Source organism: Mytilus californianus, unplaced genomic scaffold (assembly GCF_021869535.1).
Source record: "Mytilus californianus isolate M0D057914Y unplaced genomic scaffold, xbMytCali1.0.p SCAF_14, whole genome shotgun sequence".
NCBI lineage: Eukaryota > Metazoa > Mollusca > Bivalvia > Mytilida > Mytilidae > Mytilus > Mytilus californianus.
The window spans coordinates 36,058,893-36,085,032 of NW_026262626.1; the positions used below are offsets into that span (position 1 = coordinate 36,058,893).

The 26,140-nt window shown below is 32.0% G+C and overlaps 1 protein-coding gene across 2 annotated transcripts in view; it reads left to right on the plus strand.

Moving 5' to 3' along the window:
* Positions 1-26,140, plus strand: part of LOC127724635 (E3 ubiquitin-protein ligase rnf213-alpha-like) — a 1,011,139-nt gene that overhangs the window by 132,848 nt on the left and 852,151 nt on the right. The gene's annotated exons all lie outside the window — the stretch shown is intronic.

Sequence of the window (26,140 nt, forward strand, 5' to 3'; positions counted from 1 at the left end):
GATAATGCATAGCTGAGCACTCGAAATATATTGCGGAGGCAAATAGACTGAGACTGATATCTATCATCAATAAATTCGCATATGACAGTTATTTGTGTAGCGTTTTGATGTACGTTCGGAATTACTGCATGACGATGTTGCATTGAGATAAACTGTTACGTAATTAAGCGTAAAAAAGTGGAAATGTGATCGCCAGCATTTAAAAAATTAGGTTTTTATTCCTAGTTAAAAATGAGCACATGGGTCCCCCCTTTTTTTGTTGCTATCGACTATTTACTGATTCAACAATGTTATATCTTTATGTTTCATTAGCAGACGGAACACTGTGATCTGTTTAGTAATGAATATGTATTTAGATATGGCCAGAAAAAAATCAACGTTGTAGATTTGGTTGTGTATGCATTTGTATTGGCAGAAAACTGTATACGATTTTTTATTACCAATTATGGTGTGATTCTCAAAAATCAAATTGCATTCAGTCTTCATTTTAGAGACTTATTAAAAGGCCTATAAATTGAGGAAAATTTTGGAAAAAACGGGCGAAAATTGTATTATTTTCGGAAAAGTTTTTTTCTTCATAAACTTGCATATTTCAAGCTGACATTTATCATAATGTTAGTCATGGAGGTACATTTTCTTAGCATATTTCGATAGTGCAAATCGTAATTGCCTAGGTGACAAATCAAGGTAATATAGACGAAGGATGTTTTCTGCTTCGTATGCTCTGAAACATATTTTATTGTTCAAAAGGACAAATGGATCAGACACAATTTTTTTTCAACTTAGATACGTCTTTTCCAATATATACATAAATATAAAAATGAATAAACATTACATATATCTGACCGTAACATTTGTTTTAGCATGAAGATATAAAATTAAATTACGAAGAAATTTGAAGATTCCAATCAAACCCTGTAATTCGTTACATATTAGACTTAAGGATCTAAATATCTAAATACATATTCGTTACTAAACAGATCACAGTGTTCCGTCTGCTAATGAAACATAAAGATATATTGACATTGATAAATAAAAAGATTTGAAAAATTTAAACCTCAATTTAAATAAACCATAATCCTATTATAATATATGCATTTGAAAGCATGATAAAAAAGTAAGAAATCCCAAAGATTGACTGAGATATAGAAATATGGTCACCCCTGGACAGTAAACCCTCACTTAAGGTAGATCGGATGTCTTTCACCATCATGGAATTTAAAGTTACACAAAACAATCGGTCTAGATCTTCAATGAAATATGGGAAGTGTTGCCTTCTACTTTGTAAGATATGGTGTTTTTCAAATTCTAGAAAAAAAACCAATACTCATATATCACATGATAAATTGGTTAAATTAACACAATACACAATAATATGGCCATTCATCGGTGATATTTGATTGGTTCCTCATTAACATGTACTCCGGAAACCCTTTCATTCACCACATGTTGAAGATTCCGAATCAAGTTCATTATAAGTAGAATGAAATAATTGAATTCAGATAACAAGCAAATACTTATCACGGACAACAAGACAAGAAAACAGACTCACAAAACTGATTGATTGTGTGCTTAACGTCCAGTGGTAAACGTCTCATGCATAAAAGTACCTGAAAAATTGAACAAGTATGTCGGTGTTGCGAAAACGGTAATCTGGAATGACGCATCAATTGCCGAAAATGAGAAATGCTGGATAGGACAGACATTTTGGTTTGCAACTCGCAACCTACAGACCCAATAAAGGGTTGGTGCAAGGGTGTAAAGCAAAATATTGTCCTATAAAATATTGTCCTCCAGGACAATATTTCATGATTATGAATCGTGAAATATTGTCCTCATCTATGAAAAAATGTCCAGCGTAGGACAAATTTCTATAGTGAAATTTTGTCTGTATATAGACAATATTTCACAGATGAATACTATGAAATTTTGTACTGTTAAAGCGAGGTTATATTTTGTGTGTATTGAAGCAATATTTCATAGACAGATTGTCATGATGAAATTTTGTCTCATGAAGGGGAAGTTATCAACAGATAACATGTTGGATAATGATATCGTTGAAGTGTTTTATTTGACTGATAAGAACAAATAAACACCAATCAATATTCCAGTTACAGTGTACTTCTGTACCTCCAAACGCTGTCACAAAAACATTCGTCAATCTAGTATTTACGAATACAATTAGTACATTCAATTTTGAATATAAATAAGTGATTGTCAGTTCATTACTTATATCTATACAGTATAATGTAGTACAATGGAACATACGTTAGACAATTCTTTAATCTATAATTAACCATTTTGGAAGTATCTATGCAAATTTGAAACTAGCTTATGTTAAAAAAAATATTAGTTTGATATATATAAAATACTTACTTTACAAAATAATTCCAGTTATAAATCTAAAAATGTGCATGCTGCATGCTTGTGTACTATTTTTAATTTTGTAATAGTTTGATTAAGAAATATTTTCATGAACAGTATTTCACAGTGAAATATTGTCATGGACAGAATTTCACAAGGAACTAATGTCATAATAGACAGTATTTCATAGTGAAATATTGTCATCGACAGAATTTCATAGTGAAATATTGTCATGGACAGAATTTCATAGTGCAATATTTGCATAGACAGAATTTCATAGTGAAATATTGTCCAGAAGGAGGTGACAAAATTTCATGGACAAGGACACTATTTCATAATGAAATATTGTCCTGGACAGTATTTCATAATGAAATATTGTCCTGGACAGTATTTCATTTTATATGAAATTTTGTCCGACGGTCAATGTTTCGTGGGGACAATATTTTATGTTACAAGGGCACCTACTCGAGGCATCGGATATAAACTTCCCCATGCCGATCGCAAGTCGTTGCGTATCAAAAAATCCTACAAAGTGAAACGGACGTCCCGCCGTAGCAGAGGTTCTACTGGCGAATAAGTGAAGTCCATATTTCTAGTCAACCCTTGATGTAAACTAACACTTTATAAAGGGCAAAGTTAACTTTTGGCAGAAAAAAACATTAATAACATGAGCATTGAAAATAAAGAAAAGAGAAAAAAAAAATGAATGTTGATTGTATATACTGAACCAATTTGACATCCGTATACCTTTAAACAATTGTAGTAATATCAGTTTACGCAGAATACATCCCCGATAGAGCAGTATGTGACAAAAATTGTGCTCCCTGAAGAATTTCATGGTAGCAAATATCAGTTCTTGTGAAGGAAACCAATTGTGACATATATGCAACATACACAGGTGATGTATGAATGGTTATTACTTTGAAAAGGAAAAATCACTACATGTATATGGAAAATATAATTATATAATTGAAAATTTGCCATGGGATGGGCCCTCAATTGTCTATATTCAGTTATATCGATATTGCTGAAAGTTTTTAGTGTTTTGTGTTGTTTTTTTGTTTTTGCAAAGGTTTTGTCAGTCTCCCTTCGACTTATGAGTTTTTATTCTCCCTTTGATATCTTTCGCCTCTTTTTCTAGTGTTCTGTGCAGTGTTGTGAAGACTGTTCTTTGTCTTTACGTTGTAGTCTTTTCTTTTTTGTCGGTTTCTCTTCGAATCAATTTTTGATTATCCTTTATATCTTCTACCTCTTTTTAAAGCATTTCTTGACAATTAACAGCATGAAAATGTATACTTAGTTTCAGTTTCCCAACGTTGCAAATAACAAAACAAAGCTTGACATACTAGTTTAGATACTTGTACACTAAAAATCGTTTGTTTATCTGTGGTGTCTTTTATTTGTTTTCTGTTGCTGGATTGTATCATTGATGTATAACCTACGTCTCCTGATTTAATTAAAGTTGTTGGCCATTAACAGTAGTATACCGCTGTTCAATAGTCATAATTCGATAAATCCAGGTAACAAACTAAAACCGAGGGAAACACATTTACTATAAGAGGAAAACAACGGAGCAACAAAAACACTGCACTACAACAAAAGCAAAGTTTACGTCAACATACATCAAAACGGACTGTAGATAACAACTGCCATATTCCTGACTTGGTACAGGACATTATAAGAAAAAAAACAGTGGGTTGAACCTGGTTTTATGGCTAGCCAAACCTCCAGCTTATATGGCAATGTTAAAAATACCGCAAAAATGACAACACTACGTGACAGGAATACAGTACAAACAAACGCAAGAACACTCAGTACAGAGAAATACATACAATAAATAATATAATAGTACATTACAACACGTAAACCGCAGAATCACAGCAGAAACCTCCCATGTATTTACGATAGCATACCAGGACACCACGAACAAAATATAAACTGCGCGTCACATGAATGGATCAACGTCACAAAAAGTGACGTATTTTTTGTGACGTTTATATTATCACAGGTAAATTTCTAAAAATAAAATAGATTTGTTTTATTTACATGATTTATAGACACGTACAAGAATATTTAATTGGGATTGAGCTTGTAATGGTGTTATATATTTTCTAACCATGACAAGAATATTAAAATGGAAATGTGTTTGTAATGGTGTTATCATTTGTATTTTCTAACCATGTCGGGTTTTCTTCTAAATCAAAACTGTGTATAAACAAGAAAAGCCAGTGCATATAGTTGCTTTGAACTTAAAATTATATAATTTTTTTTATCTTAACTTTTACTTACATATAGAAATTAAAAATAGAATAACTGTAATATAAGGCAAGATCATGTAAGACCAAACAGTTAACACACATGAAAACAAACAACATAAAACAAAAACCCTGTAGACGAACCACGAGTAACTCTACTATACTGACAAATAAGACATGTGTGAAATGTACCGAAAATGCAGAATTAAAACCAGAAACGAAATAAACAGACAACAACTCAGCACAAAATGACCCACCGGACCCACACGTTTAAGAAGGTAACAACAAAATGCATGAAAGCGGGATATATGAATACCGAACCACGTCGTCTCCAACAGCAAACATAAAACATAATAAATTATCCAACAGGACTTACAAAAGAATCATCATAACTAAATACATGAATGTTGGATATATAAATACCGAGACACGTCGTATAGCAATGCGAATTCACACTCGGCAAAACAGTCATATTCGGGAATGGACTGTATATGAAGTTCGTATAGTGTGAACATATACGAGCATAACGTATCAATTGAGATATGTAAACACCATACGACGGGGCAGAGGGTATGTTACTGCTGAGAAATGGGAAATTGATAATTGGGAAGTTGAAATCATCCCGTTTGTCATAGATTTTAGTCTGAAGTCGTCCATATGTGTCAATATTGAGGAAAAGATCAAAGTATGAAGCAGTCCTTCTAGTATCAGTAGTATCCTTAATTTCAAGTTCACTGGGATATATGAGATGCAAGTACTGACTGAAATATGGGTTATTCAGTGATAGGACATCATCAATATATCAGAAAATAAAATTAACGAATTTCGCAAGGTGCTTTTACTTTCTGTCTTTTAGAAGGTTCTGAAAGAATTCTGCTTCATACAAGTACAAAAACAAATCGGCCAGTAGGGGTGCACAATAAGTACCCATTGGAATACCAACTGTCTGTTGAAATATCAAGCCTCCATTATCAACAAATATATTGTCGATCAAAAAGTCCAGCATCTTTATAATATCATCTTCGGTGTATTTTCTGATAGAATCAGTGTTGTTCTTCACAAAATAAGAATTATTATAACCTAAAACAAGAAATTTATATCTACGATTCCGATTTTTATAGAAAAAGCTCTGTTTAATGAGATGGTGAAGTCAATCTTTCAATTGAGCCAGGGGAATAGTAGTGTAAACCGTAGAAAAATCAAAAGTTTTAATGTTGCTGCAAAATTACAAAGATTGTAATCTAAGATTTACCGGTAGATCTTTAGAATTTTTAAGAATCCACATCTGATTGACACCACTGGTTGAATATATCTCATCACAATATTTCTGAAGGCCATCTTTTATTGTAGAAAGAATAGTAGTCAGCACTTTAGAAAGATGTTTAGTCGAACATCTTGATAATCCAGCTATGTATCGTTCTTTATAAGTAGTTTTGTGAAGTTTTGCTATCCAGTATAATGACGGTAGATTTTCTTTGTCTTCTTTGATGTTAATACCAAAAGAAAGAAGGACAGATTTGTGATTTTTTAAAATTTCATCCTTTGTAAATGATGTTAAAGAATACGTAGGGTTACCAGTTTTGCTGTTTATTCCAAGCTCTTTTGTGAGACATTCCAAATAATGGTTTTTACATATGATTACAATATTATTGGAGGCTTTATCTGCTGGAACAACGACATATTTGTCATGAAAAGAGGATAAAGCACCCCCAACCTCCGGGTTTTTGAATTGGTTACAAACCCGTGTGCTCGTAGTACATCGTAGTTTCTGAATGCGCTTCTGAATGCATGATCGAATAGCTTTGATCCATTCAGACAAAGTGTCCAGTTCTGGTTCATCTGGTTCGAGCTTTACCCATTTTCTGGCATAGTCCTCAACTGGATCCATCAGTAACCTGAACTTCTTTTTCCAGTTGATGGGCTGGGGAATTCTATATTTTGGTCCCTTGGCTAAGATGTACCAGAACCGACGCAGTGGTTGGATCGTATCCATGAAGATGGACTGGCAGTAAAAAAGAAGAGATATCATCGCACAAGAGGCAACAGTGGTTTATCGATGTTCAAATCTCGTAAATATCTCGAACAGGAGCGGTCATAACAGTTTCGAGTACGATTTTAATAAACAGAATCAGAATCCAACCAATCAAAATACTGGATTTTGTGTTTCGAGCAGAAATTTTGTACATAGAGAACTGAGTAAAATTGTATAACCAATTGTCCGGATGCGACATAGACGTAGTAAAATAGACTTTTGAAAACTGATTGATCGTTTTATTTGTTATTTTTGTAAAACATATAAGCTGATCAGAATAACGAAGAAGCATCACCCGTCACTTTAAACTGTGATTCTTTTATTGATTCAGTATATCGAAGAATTATTTTTATGATTGTCCAAGCTAACGAAGCAAATATCAGCTTAAAGATATGTTACTACCATGTTATATATTTTTATGACAGGCCGACCTATGTTTTTGTCTACTTTCCATTTATTCCACCTCTGAGCATGGTAGTAGCTTCCACCAATTAAATGTATTAGTGTGATGTAAGCAAAATCGAGGAAAACATATCTTGTTTATTAATCAAACTGAATGGTTGCAAAGGAATTAGGAAAAAGTACCTATTTTGAACTCAAAAATGTGTATTAGAAAATGATTGCTTGTATTTTTGACAAACAAATGTTATTTGATTTATAAGTATTTAGCAAGTATTGTACCCTTGATAACCTTTTTAATATGAATAAGAAGACTTTCGAGGCATAGATTAATGAGACAGCACCACATCGACACATGAATTTAAAATATTATTTAAAATGTAATGTTTTAAAGTGCAACTTAATTTCCGCTTGAAAGCAGTACATCATTAATAGACAACTGTATTTTAAAAGTGTGCTTTGTAGTCTAATGTTAAAGTTTCGTTACACAACAACACATTCGATGGTTGAATTACTTGTTTTTATAAAGGTTATGTTAAAGTATTTTGCAGTTTATAAATCTAGTATTCCTTATTCAGTATTTGGACTATTCCTGGTTGTTTATTGATTGTCTTAATTTTGTGCATGTACAATGTATACATTTTAAATCTATATCATTACATTATTGTTAAAGTATCATGTTTTTGAAATCATTTTAATCTTATAAGAATTTTTGCCTCACTCCAGACTTGATGATTATGGGAAAAAATCTTTATATTTAAATGGACAGGTCGTCATCTCTTTCTTAGTTCGAGGTCGTATTAATGTGTTTGATACAAAAATCTATTTGAATGATGAGTTTAAAATCACAATATCTGACATAGTCAATATTTTACAATAACTGTATACAAAATCCTTAACGAAGAAATTATTTGTGTCCAATATTAGTTTAAATTATATCCCTCAATAAGGTTTTTCCGTGATGATATTCCAAAAACGTAAAAAATTCTTAGAAAAAGGATCTTTCAATACAATTACATTTTTTCATTGTATGTGCTCACTTGAAGTCGATGACATCGCATTGATTTGCAGTTTAAATACTAATATTGTTTCATGGAGATATCCTTTTTTCAAATAATGTCCAATTTGAACAGTAAAGCAAGTTAACACAGAAGATGATTCCACGACGCGTCAAATACATAATTTGTCACCAACGAAGGTGTTGAATATAAAACAAATATTGATGACAAAGTTAGTAGTCTCAGAGTCAACACATAGAATAGGCTTTTAATTGGAGAATGGCTTTTTATATGTGGGAGTCCGTTCTGTGCTTATAATTCTCATATAAGTAAATAGTTATGGAATTGGTGAACGTGTAAGAGAGTTTGGAATGCGTCTCTTTCATCTAGTATTTGTGGCTTATTCAGTGACTATATTGACGAAAGATATTTATGCTCGCAAAGGCAAAGCATGTAAAAATGGAAACAAACGAACTTTATCATGGCGATTAAAACTTTTAAGAAAAGTTTCAAAGCAATTGAACCCAAGAATAAAACTTTTAAGTTTAAAAGGCAGAATTAATAGTGACTTGGAAAAAGACAAAGCACATGGATGGATAAAAGAATCAGAAAGTAAACAACGACACGTCCCTAGAATTGGTAAAGTTGCTTTATTTACAAATGTTAATTTAAGTATGACTGTTTTAACTCCAATCCTTGATCAATCAATTTTTGTTTATATCAAAACATATTATATAAATACCAAAACAAGATGTTTATAAGCATAAGTTATAAATAATTTGGCAACTATGTCTTAAATATATATAATTTAGGAGAAATAATTTTGACTCGGTTAAAATCAAATAAGATTTTGGAATAGTTGAATCATCAAATATGTTTTAGTACAATTATGCTATGGACACGAACACGGTTAACTTAATATCTGATATTGCTTTGGGTTTTACGTTCTATTTTCTTAGAAGTAAAGCAGTAAAGATATATTTCCTCGGATGTTAAACCATCTGACAGCTAAAACAGTCTAAAACTTAAACACATCACAATTAAAACGTTGAATTTTGAACCAACACTTTAATTTGTAGGTTAATGGTTCCCTCTCACACTACTACTTTGAAAAGTTTCCGATTATTTACCTATGAAACAATAGGGACAAATTTCAAATATAAAAAAGAAGATGTGGTATGATTGTCAATGAGACAACTCTCCACAAGAGACCAAATTGTCACAGAAATTAACAAATATAGGTCACCGTACGGCCTTCAACAATGAGCAAAGCCCATACCGCATAGTCAGCTATAAAAGGCCCCGAAATGACAAATATAAAACAATTCAAACGAGAAAACTAACGGCCTAATTTATGTACAAAATAATGAACGAAAAACAAATATGCAACACAGCAACAAGCGACAACCACTGAATAAAATGCTCCTGACTTGGGACAGGCACATACAGAATGTGACAGTGTTAAACTTGTTTGAAGGCGCCAACCCTTCTCCTTACCTGGGTCAGTGGTGTAACAGTAAAACATAAGAACAAACTATAAAAATTAGTTTATAATTGTGTTGAGGAATTACAACTGACGTTTAAAGCTTTAAAGTATGATTTTATAGCTATCAGATTTTGTAATGTGATATATATGTTCAACAATGAGATATGGCAGCAGTATTGAAGATAAATACATTGATAAAATTGCATAGCAATGTGACATTTAAATGTTAAATACTGTCATTTGCTATCGAATTCCAAAAAACTATGCAGTAGAAAGAAAAAAAATTTATAACCATACAAGCAAATCTATATTTGATAAGGAGCATTGTAATCTGAATTCTCATATGAATGGAATTTTAATGAATAGCAATACTTCATATGAATTTGATGTAATAAAGATAAAATAACAGAGAAAGTAGATTGAGTACTCTTACACATGAATCGTGTCCTTTTTGTTAATTGATGGGGTGTAGAGAACTTTATTTTATGGTATAAATTTGTAATTTATATCATTGTCTGCTTTGATGATCTTTCGTTTTATAATTAATCTTTCTTTGAGAGAGAGAGAGAGAGAGAGAGAGAGAGAGAGAGAGAGAGAGAGATCACCCGTGTTATCACAAGCAGTCTGCTTCCAATAAAGTAGCAGATTGCTTTTTCACATTCATTAATTTGTCAATGAATACAAATACGTTCAAGTGGGCTGACTGATTAAATGGTCAAGTCATACATCATAGATCACAATTAATAATTCAGATGAAAAGGTGCCTATGTAAATCAGTAAACTATTGTTTAATCAATCTTAATAATTAAAAATGAATATGTACATTATAAGCTATAGGAATTAACTTAACATGGAATCAAAAACTTGCTTTAGGTGGTAAATGACTGATCAAATGGTTAGGGTAAAGATAGATCACCATTCAATAAATCGGATGAAACATTGCCTATATAATGAGGCAAACTATTGTTTTATTATATATACTATTGGCACTCATGCCACATCTTATATCTAGTCAAAAAAATTATTAGCATTTTAAGCTACTGGAAATAAACTCTGCTACTACCGCAGTATATTAGGATCATAGAAAAAAATGAAATAATAGGTTTAATTCGCTGCTTGATCAGCATGATTAAGTTTAGAGAGAGCGTATACAAAAGGCAGATTTTGCTTGACCTCGATACGTCCAACGACCATTTTTTAGATACTCTAAAATCAAAATTACCAAATCTTACCCTTGCTACGATTAATGTCAAATTTCAGAAGATGCCTGGCTTGATTTTAATCTTGATGCAAAAATGATAGGTAATAAAATGTATGAACAAAACAATATTACAACATGAATATAAGATACGAACACAAAATGCAATATAGAGTCAGAATAAAGTATGTACAAATATAGCAGCCATTGACGTATACAATGCTGTCATCTAGTTTTTTTTTAAACATTGAACCAATGTCCGAAGTCTATCAAGTGCTAGGAAAGCACATTGATATGTTATGAAATGTCTAGATTTTAATGAATATATAACATAGAAAATCGTCTCAGCCTTGGTTTTTATAGAATTGTCTGTTATGATTATCAATATCCGTTTCAAACAAAATGATGTAAACACACTGAACATTGCACTACATTAGTTGAAAATAATGACGTTGAATAGCCAGTTATTTCATAAAATTTCAACATTCAGAGTATATATTTAAACGATTTACAGCAATATGTGTTTTTGTAGTTATTATGCTGAATGTTATCATTTAACTTTATTAAGGGGAAATGAAATTTATTTTCCATGTTTCAATGTCGATTTCGGTTTTTATTGTAGGCAATAGGCCTATTGTTTGGACAAAACGTCGATATATATTTTCGTTTTTAAAAAGCTGATTGTTAATTTTGGCTCAAAATGTCTTTACCGTTAAAACATTTTATTGAATCAAATGACCTCTTCATTTTAAAATGATGATATGTTACTCATTCTCATTGCGGCAAAATCCTAACAACACAACATACCACAAATTTATCCAGGGATTACATGTTAAATGTCAGGAATCAATGAATGGATCAACAAAGTTAAATTAAAAAGACAAAGTCAAATCACAAAATCTAATCAAAAGGGCACCTTCTAATAAAAGAAACAAGACTTTTTTATAAACTGAATGTTCCAGCGGTATCATATGAACAGTTATTGATAAGGAATGAATTTGTTCTTTTCCAAGAAGTTTTAAGATCTTTTTAAACAGAGATAACCTTTGATTAAAAAATGCCATTATATGGCTTTTAAGACTTTTAGATTTGTAAAAACGTAATAAGATACCATGGAGGCAATACAATAATCGTAAGACACACAACACGTGGTCAATATAAAAAAGACAAAATAAACCACACAGAAAGCTCAAGATTGAACTACCTGACCAAACTAACCAGTTAAATCAAACAGAGGTAAAAAAAAAAAAAAAAAAAAACAGAAAAATCGCATGGTGGTCTACATGTCTGAAGTTAGTGCAGATATGTCATCTTCATACCAAGGGACCTTTGATAGATAGATTGATTTTTGTTTTCTTAACGTCAAGTGGAAAATATTTTATGCTCATTCGGGACGAGATCAAATTAACAATGCACTCAAAAGAACAGTTCTGTTACGTGGGTTGACCGTGACGAAGGGCGGGAAATTCGAACTGTTACTAGAAAGAGAGAGTGTGTGTTAAGGATCAATTTGAAATAAAATTAAAGACCGTACGTGCAACCTTTATTCAACCACAAGGGGGACGAAAGATACCAGAGGGACAGTCAAACTCATAGATCGAAAACAAACTGACAACGCCATGGCCAAAAATAAAAAGACAAAACAGACAAATAATAGTACAGATGACACAACATAGTAAACTAAAGACTAAGCAACACGAATCCCACCAAAAACTGGGGGTGATCTCAGGTGCTCCGGAAGGGTAAGCAGATCCTGCTCCACATGTGGTACCCGTCGTGTTGCTTATGTTATAACAAATCCGTTAAATAGTCTAATTCGGTAGGTCACATTCGTGAAAAGGGAAGGGTATTGTAGTTACGACATAAGGAACATATCCGATATCCGGTTATTCCGTAACGGTCAACCAACTCGTGATGGCTTCCGTAAAATTTACGAAGGGATGATTTCAACTTCACAAATGTTTACCTTTTATTTACTGACTACCCCTTCTGTAGCATGCTCAAACAAAAGCTTTATTTCCATCAACACTCAGTTTTCTGCGACCATTTTATTTAGCTTTGTTCTGAATTATTTGTATATAACGGAGAAAACTTTCTAAGTTGAACGTCTGTCTGATACTGTTGTTATTTTGGACAATAAAATATGCAAAAACCATTTATATAGGAACATTTAGAAGAATACAACAAATGCTGAAACGCTAAAAAAAGAGTAAAAACAAAGAAGAAAACAATCCAGGAATGCGCACAAACCCATGTGCATCAAAATCTTAATCTTCGATATATAACTTTCTGTAAAAGTTGGGAATGTCAAGGTGCCCCAATGATATAGAACATCCTAACATTGGTGCCGTGTCGCCTGGTCTCGAGCATGCATTCTTCAGGAATTTGTGGGATATATTTTCATCTTGTAATGATTTTGATTTTTTTTCACTGAATTTTATATTTTATTTTATGAAGAGAATTTCTCGAATTTTGAAAAAAACTCATATTGAATAATTATAGTACAAACATCTGTGATCACGCAAAACTCAAATTGTATGCGTGTTAACATTCTTTTAAAGTAATGCGTTATGTAGAAGTAACAGACATTTTGGAAAGGAAGTTGTACTACTTAGTCCGTTAGTGATATAACTTTATGACAAATCTTTATAAACTATAGCTTTGAAAGTCAAAGATAAAACACGTCTGGTTCATGACCATAAAATCATTTACGGAGACGTATTTGTAAAATGTATTTCTGTTCATTTTCTCAAACAAATTAAATATATCAATCTATAAATGTATAGTAAGCGCCAATGAATGATCCTTTTGAATTTCCGTAGGATAAATGCTTGCTTATGAAATTAGAAATCATGGGGTTGACGGTCTGAATATTGCTTAACATTGGAGACGCATATACTTGTAAGACAATAATAATATATCTTTTATCTATAGAAGTGTTTTGTTCTTGACTGCCGAGTTCGTTTGAAGGACAAAGTCATGTCTAATTAAGAATAGATAAACTAATATATTTATTTAAAAAAAAGAACACACGTTTATATTTTTAATAATTCCTGACGTACGATGTCTTGCAGATGTGTTCGATGTTTTTTTTAAATAAACCCCTGGACATTCTAATTCAGAATGTTGAATCAATTAGACAAAGTTGTGTTTTGAAGCCAACCTTATAAATTGTATCAAATAAAATGTACAAAATACTCTGTACATTTGCACTGGTGAAAACTATACTTTGTTTTCCTGTCCTTTGTTCGAGTTAATTTTTGCGGACATCCCTTTTGATTAACGTTAAATACTCATGTACAATGAAAGTATCGTAAATTGAAATAACTTTCGAAGATTTTATTTCAACTTGATACTTTTTCTTAAAACAGGCTTATTATTTACTTAATGCAATGTCATAACCTAACCTGCTGGAGATATATATTATATACATACAATTGGGAGGTTTAGCTATCTATAGGTTGCACTTAGTAAATACAGCTGTTTCACAAGCCACGCCTCTTTTGGAGGGATATATAATATTCATAGATATGTTGTTTTGTTTACGTACTGTTTCCCAGATACATGTATGATCTCTATGTTTCATCTCATAGAGAAATAACTTGGGAATGTTATCAGTATAAAAACACATGGTAGCGGCGAAAATTGAATTCTGAGGGAGACTCAGAGTGAAGGTAGGGGTAGTACAGAATTTTAGTATAAGTTTAAACTTTTAGAAGTTCGGGGCATATAAATGTTGAAAATATGCCGCACAGCCCTATGTTTTGACCTTTGAATAAAAAAGAAGTTCATATCAACTTTCCGTTCTAGGATATAATTTTTCACAAAACTTCATAGTAAAAGTGGCACAGCTTTAGCCACAAAGGGAGTTCTATGGGAAATTGCATTGTCTATATTTACAGAAGTGCAACCTATAGAACAGTAAGGGCTAGGATGAAAAATTTTGTCCTGCATTTTTATTTAGTTGTAATCTCTGTCCTGCCTTTTTATTTTTCACTCTATTCGGTCCTGCATTTTTTTATAAAGTTAATCCTGACTTTTTTTTACCTAAATTGTCATCCTGATTTTTTTTTTGCAAGTGTCTCATCCTGCCTTTTTTTTTTACTCAAAACTCCTGTCCTGCCTATTTTTTTAAAATTTCATCCTAGTTCCCCCATAAAAATCATATGGTAGCTCCCTTACATTGAAAAGAGAAGTCGTTAGCCGTGTTGATTATTGTTGATAATCTACTGCATAAGATTTACACCAAGATGCCATTAAATCTAATTGGATATTCTGCTTTTATAATGTTTTTCTTGACATCAGCTGAAATTGCTAAAATATTCCATCCTAAATTATTGAAATATACCATTTTGAGTAAACCATTAATATCTTGGTGTAAACTAGATGTACTTAATCGGGTTAACGGTCTCACGGGCACGTATCTAACAAATATATGGTACTATTACTGATGTGGTACTAAACAAGATAGAATAAAGTGTCATGGTTGGTACAACTACTGTAGATCACCCTCGCACTTGACAAGAAAAGTACAAGTGACATTTAAAGCGATTAACTAATGATATGATTCACTAAAATAAATTAAAAAAAAAAAATAATATAGAAAAAAAAAAAAGAAAAAAAAAAACAATAATAAAAACCTGATTGAATCATCTGGTTATTGAGATTTGTAAGGATATGGCACCAGGTCGTTAATTTTCATAAATACGTTATGAAGGATTCAAATTTTAGATACAATCATGTCACGCATTTATTCCCTGCAAACAATAGGATATCAAATTACAGTGAATTGTAAATAATGGAGATATTTCTGCCACGAACAATGTCACTTATGTAAACTAAGTTTTTATTAATTAAATACATGCGTTAATACAAATCTTGATTATAAAAATAAGAATTCATTTGCATACAAAACGTATGTTTGTCAGGTAATTCCTCATAGATCCAAAGTTTGGAATGTCGAGAATTCAAAAGATTCAAAAAATATTCCCAACGGAACAAACACAACTGTCCTAGATGGCGCACTAAGAGTGCCACGCTGTCAGAGCTTAAAAGGAACGTTTGCAACAACCCTTTACAGAGCCTGTAGGCGACATGTTGAAAGGCAAATTTTTTACCCCTATCCAGTCTTCCGAGCCCCTCATCTCGGTCAACTCGCTTTGCAGAACCTAATTTAATTCAACTGTCAGTCTCACGGACAGATTTACCTAGATATATATTGGCGGTTATCATTAATTTTAGATGCATGATGTGAGTCGCTTGTAGAGGAGTATAATTCAACAATCTTTAGGGAAACGTCCTCATTTATCTTTTATATAATGTATTGAAACTCTGAATATCTAAGGCATGTGCCTTTTATTTCATTTTTGCAAACCTCCGTACCCCTCCCCTAGTAACTTTTGACAAGGTGAATATGATGAAGAACAAACTTAAGGTCAAGTTACAGTAAATGGGCTATGTCACAGATTTTGGTAAAACTTTGCGTACAACTCTGGCTCGTTGAACTGTAAATGAAAATCGAAAAAAAATAACACATTTATCTCTTTTATCATCGGAAATATTACTGATTGAATTCTTTCAAAATAAGTGAACATTTGTATAGAAAGTACATAACTTTCATAAATTTGTCTTTCAATCATCAAATCTTGAATTTCTAATACATAGATGTTTCTTAAACTATCTGTTGTTGATACATAATTTTCCGTTTTTAATAACTTAAAATAATGATAGGATCACCGACTTCGTTTACACGGTGTACATCATTCAAAGTGGTGTTCTTTGTGAAAAAATACAACAAAACGTCGAAAAAGGCCGTATTTACGTTAATTTTTTACTTACCGTCTTGAAGTAAGTCGAGTACACGCCTAATTGCCATCACGATTTTCAAATAATAATTATGTGAAGAAATCTAAAAATCAGTCAAGTAAACTTCCACAATTAATATTAATGAGCGATAATAATTAGAAGCCAATTTAATGATGGCTCTTACTGGTACATTGCTACAGTCTGACATTTTCAACTTAATAATAGTAGTGTCTATTAACGTTACATGTTTTCTATACATAGTCTGCTAATAACATCAGGACATTTTAATCAAGCGCACCGTCTTAAAATGACGTTTTAGATGTTATTAAACGGTTATTGCTATGATCGAATATAAAAATAAAACACTTGACAAAATAAAAAAAAAAAAAAAAAAAAAAACCGTTACAAAAGATTAACTCTCCATTCACATGGTATTTCAATTTTATTGTATAACTAAATGCTTTTCAAATGAAGGGAAACAGTATATCGATTTTTAATTACAGACATATCTTCAGAAGGGAAATTACAATGCGATTCTTATAGTAGGTTAATTAAAAATATATCTCCAATGTAATCCTGATATGTCTTCTATACAATTCCTACCTGATTCGGATGTAAGGAATGGTGCTGTAGGCGTAAAAGGCATCGGTTCGAGGTGAGATAGTTTATAAAATAAAATAAGTCCTTTTGGTATTTTTACACTTTTTCTGTCTAGTATTGAGCGCAAACATAGCCATACGCTTCCTATCTGAGCTGAGTGTTTTTATTATGATTTACTCGTCATGAAAGGTTTTATTTGATTTTAACTTGAATAAGGATTCCATGTAAGCATGTCATTAACATTTTTGAGAAGAGGAGATGATACCAGGGTTGGTATAAAAACCCATGATCGAAGTAAAAGACGAACAAACCTACAATAGTTCAAAGAACACTTAATCTTAAAGCTGACAATGAATCAACAGCTGGGAATAAACTAATAAACTAGGAAATAAACTCATCATAGATACCAGGATTGAAATTTTGTATTTGCGCTAGACGCGCGTTTCGTCTACAAAAGACTTATCAGTGACGCTCGAATCAAAAAAAGTTAAACGTCAGGAAGGATAAGCAGTTCTTGTACTAGTAGTGGCATAAGCCGGTATTAATTTAAAGATTCAGATTCAGATACAATATTTTATTATAGTCGCCCTACTTGCAATACATAAATATACAGTACATACAGAGTATATACACAATATAAAACAGACAATTAACAAATATAAAATACAAGTACCATTCTATTAAGAATTATGAGAGACTGTAAAATAAATTCTATGTAAAACTATTTTATTACATACGACTGTTAAAATAATTTCACTTTAAGAAAATAAAAAGGTATTTCTTCTACTTTAGATATTAAAGCAGGTTTTGGCAACCATATCATAACAAATTAATATTTTGAAATAAATACACAAATTTATCATCATCAGACAAATCATAAAAATCTACATTATACTTCATAGCTTCACTATATAAACAAAAACGCAAATGAATTTGGTGATGTCTTTATTTGCATTTTGTGATGTCTTAATTTGTATTTAGTGATGTCTTAATTTGCATTTAGTGATGTCGTAATTTGCATTTTGTGATGTCTTAATTTGCATTTGGTGATGTCTTAAATTGCATTTGGTGATGTCTTAAACGAAGACATGAGGACCGCTGGGATTATGGCTCATACGAATAAATTACAAAGCGCAGAGATGTGAAGTACAGTTAAGTCTCCAAAAGGAATATTGTCTGTTTTAAAGCACACGGAAACAAAATTAATCCAAGAAAGATAGAGCATGGAGGGAAAGTTAATGTTCCACTATGGTACTAGTCATGTCGCTAATGAAAAGATAAAACCTACTGATAAGTCTTTTTCATTATATTGACTTAAAACTTCCAGGTAAATTAAACGTTCTACGTTTTATGAAAAATAGATTTATTACAAACTTTGTGATTCATTGTCTTTTGAAAGAGAGTCTTCAGACCACCATATATTAAGGTAAGGGTATATATATATATAAAAAAAGAAAGTGATTTGACAAGAACTCGCCAAAGAATCAGATGAGGTAGAATGTATAAAATAAAACTTTGTAATGATTGCTTGATTGATTGATGTTTAACGCCACTTTCAACACTATAGTGCTATTTCGTGGCGGTCAGTTTTTATTGGCGGAGGAAGCCGGAGTGCCCGGAGAGTACCACCGACCTTCGGTAAGAAAACTGACAATCCTAGTCAGTTGAGATTGGAGTCGAGTGCACCTGCCCCGTGCGGGATTCGAACTCACAACCTCAGTGTTGACTGGCAAGTGATACAGTAGTTGGACTACTTTTAGACCACTCGGCCACCGAGGCCCATACTTTGTAATGAAAGGATAACTCTATAACATTACCTGTCAAATTAATCGACTGGTTTTATTTCTTAACAAAATGGTAAAAGAGAGGCGAAAGATACCAACAGGGTCATTCAAACTCATTAACCGAAAAAAAAAAACTGACAATACCATGCCAAAAAAACGAAAAACAATGAAAAGACAAGCAGTAGGATACAAAACACAACATAGAAAACAGAAAATTAGGCAACACGAACCGCACCAAAAGCAGGGGGTTATCTCAGGTGCCCTGGAAGGTAAGCAAATCCTGACCACATGTGCAATTGTCGTTTCGCTCCTGTAAGTTCAAACTCGGTAATAAGTCTAATTCGGTAGGTCACAGAAGACGTGATTGTGGGACTGACAATTGGAACATTTCCGTCGTCTTCTTTGAAACCGATATTCGATAAATGTCAACCAACGCGTGATGGCGTCCGTAAAATTTTTGGGGGATGATTTTAACTTCCCCACTTGAAACTCTTGAAACTCTTGGTTTAGTAGCTTTCTTATAAGCAGCAATCATCTACCAAGAAAATCATAGAAATCAGGAAATGCAAGCTCTGGAATATTGTATCACCCGTATCAACTGGGAGATGTATACTCCATATGCAGGCTCTGCTGGAATGTTGATACATAGAAATGGAAAGTTTACAATTGGAAAGCTGAACTTATCTCTTTTGTCGCAAAGTTTTGTTCTCAAACGACCCTCATCTGTAGAATGTAAGATGTAAGTTATGAAATGAGGCAGACTTAACGGTATCTGTTATTTCAAGTTCGTTGGGATAAATGCATTCAACATAGTCACCCTTTTAATTATTTTGTTAGAGGACATCGTCTATATAACGGAACGTGAAGTTGAATGATAATGCTAGCTTCTTTTCATTCTTCCCGAGAAGCTCCTGTATGGAGTCAGTCTCATATGAATAAAGGAATAGAGGAGCACAGTTTGTTCCCATGAATGCCGATAGTTTGTTGAAAAAACACGTTCTCCAAACGTAACAAATATGTTGTCAATTAAGAAATCAAGTATCTATGTTTTTTTTTAACAAAGTACGATTTATCAATACCTAAGACAAGATACTTGTATCTACGTTGGCAACTCTTTTTTATAACACAAATCAGGACCATAAAAATCTTTCAGATTGGAATGGCGATTGTTTGTATAAAGGGTACAAAAGTCAAAGTTTTCAATACTATTGCAAGAGTAAAGAGATAACGATTGTATGTACTCTAACAGATTTTAACTGTTGATTTACTACTGATGTGTACCTTAACAAACTAGGTCAAATCAATACTTATACAAAACTTTATATACTGATTGATCTCTAATATGATTAGGTTTTGTCACTTATTTTCCTGTAAAAAACGCCTAATTAGCAATCCCTTAGCGTTTCTTGTTGTCTTGCCATGTACAATGGAACATAATACCCGCGATGTTCGGGTGAAGAGTGATAATCATTGATTATAAATGAATAGGAATAATATTGATGCGACTGTGCGTTGCAAGTCAAATTATAGAGTAGAATATACAAGGGTCTTTGTTCTTTGATTTTTGTCAGTTTCACAGTTATGACCTCTTTTTCTAATCAGTTTTTTTATTATAAGGTATACTTTGCCCGTTTCAGAAACAAAAAAAGTTGTATCTACCGTGTTCATATTTATTTTTTTATTTCTTTTTATCTTTCTTGCCAATTATTCTCTATTCTTTATATATCAACCCCCCATTATTCTTTTAAAAAATGTTTGCCCTTTATTCTGCTCTTTATTATTCTCTATTCTGTAAATTTCACCCAGACTCTCATCTACAGAAACACAATAGTGCCTCTTGTTTTTATTCATGTGACTATAACCGTTATTTTGTGCTGATAACTGACGTCAAACTTTACGATACTGACTGTTATTCCTTATTGATAGATCTTTAGTAGGTTTTTTTCTTTATTTGAATTAAATTTTTAATAAAACAGCATATTCACCTGCGGAAAAAGTATATATTCACCACGCAAAACGTCGGGTGCCTTTACGAGTATAATTATGCTAAAATTGTTTGATGTACAATTGGTTTTGGTAAATAATTGTCATTATACACGTTCTCTCTCGGTTTACGGAATAAAACAATTAATGTCTTTTGTTTCGGTAAATATGTGGTTTAAATAATTTAGAATATAGCAAAGTGCTCTCGACCAATGAAATTGTAGAATTTGATGTTCCTTAATTGTGAAGAATGAATGTAGACACGTCTTAGTAAGGGATTATCCTATTCTTTAGACCATATTACAGTTCAATTCAAAGAATTTCTATAAATGAGTTACAACTGCCCCGAGGTACATTGATCAGCTTGAAAAGATTTCTGATTGAAACTGACTAAAAGTTGAATTTTGAAACAAACAAACAAAAAGTCAAAATAAGTGGAAGTTTACTGGTGCAGTAAAATTGTACCATTAATATTATATTGTGAATATTAGAAACTTCAAAATTGTTAAAAAAAGATAAACATGATCAAATATAACATAAATGTTAAGATAGTAGTATCCTCACTAAACTCTGATTACTGGATCTGCGGTTAGTAAGAATAGGATTTTTCCAATATTCCGATTGAATTATAATTAATTGGCAGTTGAAATTAACTTTGGTAAATTTCATGTAAGAGGTATTTTATTTAAACATTAAAATTAAATTAAGTTATCCCACACAATGCAGTAGAGATAGGATGAAATATTGGCTGAGGAAAATGTTTAAGTTGTAACTCAAATTTCGAATTTATAGATTTTAACTGTAAATAAACAAAACGATAATTCCTCACTAAAATAGTACATGATATACATTCATACTCACACTATCAAACTATACAATTTGTACCATTTCATGGTACCGTTGTGTCATCTATTGTCGAAAACACAATTTATTAAATCTTCCCAAATTATAGAAAGTCCTTACATCACTAAGACAAATCCATAGATGAAATGCCTAAAAAGGAAGTCATGCATTAATTATAAATATTGCACTGACAATGAAACAAATTCTTGAATAAAACCAATCAAAGGATTGTTTCAGCCTCGAGCTCTTTACAATATTCTTACTTTGTAAGAGAATGATAATCCCTTTCTTCGTGATTAAGTACGAGCGTTAGCCTCAGTGAATATCAGTTTTTCAAAAGTCAATAAAACCACATATTCACCTCATCAAAAGACAGTAATTGTATATCATTACAAGTATTTGAATATTTCACATTTAAAAATTACTATGGTTACTATTGCCGTTTAAGCAGATATCACTTTTTATTATGTCATAAATATTTTGCGATGATTTTATTAATAGACACACTTTATGCAGTCTTAGTTAAACAATTGGCTTATCCCATCCTCGAAAAAATAACCTCAACAAAAGAAGAATGATGCTTGGAAGAACAAAAGCAATATGATAATGAAATCGTTTTCATTCTGTCACTATCACATACTTTTTTATTCAACAAAATTATTTTGATTTTAATTTAACAACATCATTTTGATTAAAGTAGACATTATCTACCTTCATATATAAATTTATGTTAAAGGTCAAAGATTAAAACAAACCTATTACCCCTCATTGAGTCCTTGAGTGTTAAAGTAGGATCTAGAAAAATAGGACCAAGTTCTCCGACTTAGTTGTACGAACCGTAAGGGATATCAGCCGTAATTCGGAAATCGTGGAGGACTCCATCTGTCCGGTAGTAATGGCCACGTTGAATACGATACCAAGTGTTGGGAGAGTACCACGCTCTCTGAATGATAAAGAGCAAGTGTAACAAATCTCATTTATCCACTAGTCGTCTGTTGTAAGGACCTTGTCAAAAATGCTCTCTTTTATGCAGAGACTGTTCACATTTCCGGTTCATCAATCCGGTCACCCAACTTTTAAGTATAGACTATTATATGTTAAAGAGGGAGAAGATTTCGGATATATCATTCGGATTCCGAGTCTATCCGTCTATATACTCTTACTCCTAACTGTCATGTGCTTTGTTGGGAAGAAACAGATTTAAGTGAATGGCTTGTCACAGTCGGAGATCGAACCAACGATCTCTGTTACTCGAAAATAGCACGCCACCACAGGACCACCAATGCTATTTAATAGGCCTGGTGAATAGGACTAACACTTGTTAGAAACCAATATAATGGCTTTCAATAACATAATTTAAAAAAATACCAGGATACAAAACAATCATATGCTTCGTATGGAGAAATATTGTACGATCTTTTTATAACTGAGTTGTGTAAATGTAGACGAAAGAAATTTGTAAACATATTGTAATTAATGAAACTTGATTCCAACCTCCTACAGTATTTTTTGTGATGTCTACTGGCAATAAACTTAACTTATAAATTCCCAAGGTTTTTTTTAGTTATAATTGGTGTTTATTACATAATACAAATGACAATGTAATTGAGCAATGCGTTCCAGCTATTATTAACAATTTATGGAGAATTTTTATTTCGGAATCATCACCGTACATTGTAGAAAGTCAATATCATATTTCCGTTTAAGAATAATTAGTTACTTTGTGTTCATATGGACGCGTGTTTCCATTCGGAAATGATTCTTTTGTAAGACATCACTTGGATAGAAATGGATGCGATATCAATGATGAGCCATTGTACCATAATCTTCATGGCGACATCTTATATTTACTGTTGACTTGAACATTGTTGGCCTCAAATTTATTAAAATATAGCCAAATATGCGATCAATGATTCAAAAACAGAAAACTTTAAAAATCTCTCGATTAAATATAAAATAATTTTTACACGTGTTAAATGTCTTAGACCTCGTTTTATTATCTCGTGTAGTATAAGTTGTAATATGAATACTTTTACCTCTATTAATTTTTTAAAGCAAGTATGTCAATGCTTATATTCAATAGATATTTCATGTTACCGACTTTTTATTCCGGAGTATAAATTTTAGACAGGTAATCTACTCTGTGATAGAACATTCTGGTAATCGGTCAAGTAAAAGCAACTAAAAGAAGTAAAACCAACCTTACAATCGGTGTAATTGGGGGAACATTAAAGGTTTAATGTTTTCTGTACACGACAATACCATTGGAAAACAAATAGTTGTAATTAACCTGTTGAAAAACTATAAACTCCGGAGTCAAAAGTCGGTAATATGAAATAGTCTATTCCGTTTAATTGTTTTGAAGTTAGAATTACGAAGAAAACGCAGGAGGCATTCCATATTCAACAAACAGTGTAATTGATTATAATAAAATGTTTAAGATATTTTAAATATCGTTAATTATACAGAATTTCTTTGTTATGAAACACTTTTTAGACTGTTTCATACTCAATTAGATTGCAGGTATTTTAGTAATTATAGTTAAGAACTATATTGAGGAAAAGCTGATGAAATTCATTAAAATGTTCAAAGTGGTTATAAAACAAAAACCCGAAGGACGATACAAATCCTCTATGTGTCATCTGCAAGAAAAATGTAGGCATACAAGCCTTCAAAATATATTTTTCCCACGACGGAATGACGATTGTAATTTCCATTGATGCAAAATGAACGACTAAATTTTATATGTTTTATTCACATCAAAGTACGATTGGTAAAAGTAGCATAGCTTTTGACACCATGAGATATCCGCATGAAATTGTATACATTTACACACTTAAAAAATTGCGATATCATATTTACAGTATCGCCAAAGGAACTATTATATATTCAATTAGTCGGCAGTGTTTTTGCTGCTTTTGTTTTACAATTCACCCACATAGATACTGTAATTCTTTCATTGCGCAAAACGATAATAGCTAGCTTGGTTAAACGTTGTAACGACATCTTGTTGGAGAATAAGTAAATAATGCCAACATTGATCCAAATGATAAAAAATTCTACAGGCCAAGGCTTCTACTATTCAAACAATTCATAATATATAACTATATTAGCCATGCAAGTGTACTTACACATTTGATGCATATTTACAAAACAAACCACACTATGGATATTATTTGAAGGCCCCGTTTGGTTGAACAGCTCCCATAGCAATCACACGTTTTCGTGAGGGTTTATGGTTCTGGATTCTCCTAAAATACGCTTCGATAACAACAAAAAACTTTTACTTTCAATTAAAAAAAATATAAAAAATACTACACATTATATTTCATTAGTAACGGTTAACAGTTATGAATTTTCATCACTAAACTCGACATTCAAGAAAATCTTTATCTTTATATATAAATGACCGATGTTATAACCTATATAACAGGTGTTTGTAGAAGTAAAACAGTAACACATGATATTTATAGAATAGACGCATGTAGATGTTGTAATATGTTATGTAGTGTAATGGTGGTTGGTTTTTACTTAATAGTTCATTTATGTTTATCCCACTTTGAATTATACATATAGCTTCTAAACTGCCGTATTGGCCGTAGTTAGCTATGAGGTTACCGGGTCTACCGGTCTTCTTCCGATAGGACCGGGCCGGTCTTATGTCTTATGACGTCAGACAACAAATTTTGCGTTTGAACTCTACGACTGGGAAAGCTTACTTGAAAGCAGAGAAACTGAACATCACCTTCTTCATGTTGATATTTTATTAAGACTTCTTTTTAAAAACCACCATTATGTCTCATTTTGCTATTCTTATATATTTACAATATTACTATTCATTGTAAATTGTTCTTAAATTATTTGGCTGATATTAAATTAATATCATTGAAACTTATTCTGTTTTCTAATATTCCGTGAACTCGGGAAATTCATTCCCGTCACAGTAGCAAGAACACTTAATTCTTATTCAAAAAAAGTATTTCATCATGTCGCATAATTGTGATTTCCCCCTGAATAATACTAACACAATACAGCCTGTGGCCCTGAAATCGACATTTCCTTAAATGCATATGCAACTATTAAATCAATTTGAAGATAAGTGCATTACAATTAAAGGCCTAAAAAAGGCCTGGTTTGAATTAACAATTTGAATCTTATTCCTGGCTTCTTTAGCACTCTTTGACGCATACAACTTTATCTTGAAATTACAATTTTAGAAATAGTGAGTCAAAGTCTTCGAAATAGATATAGATAAGATTTGAGTTTGCGGACAATTATCATGTCTTCCTGAGAGTAAACATGAGATTTTCCATGTGGGGTGGAACGCTTTTTTATATCATTGTTTTCTGAAAGTTTTATTAAAAATAATCGCTTGACTTTCATTCTAGTAAAA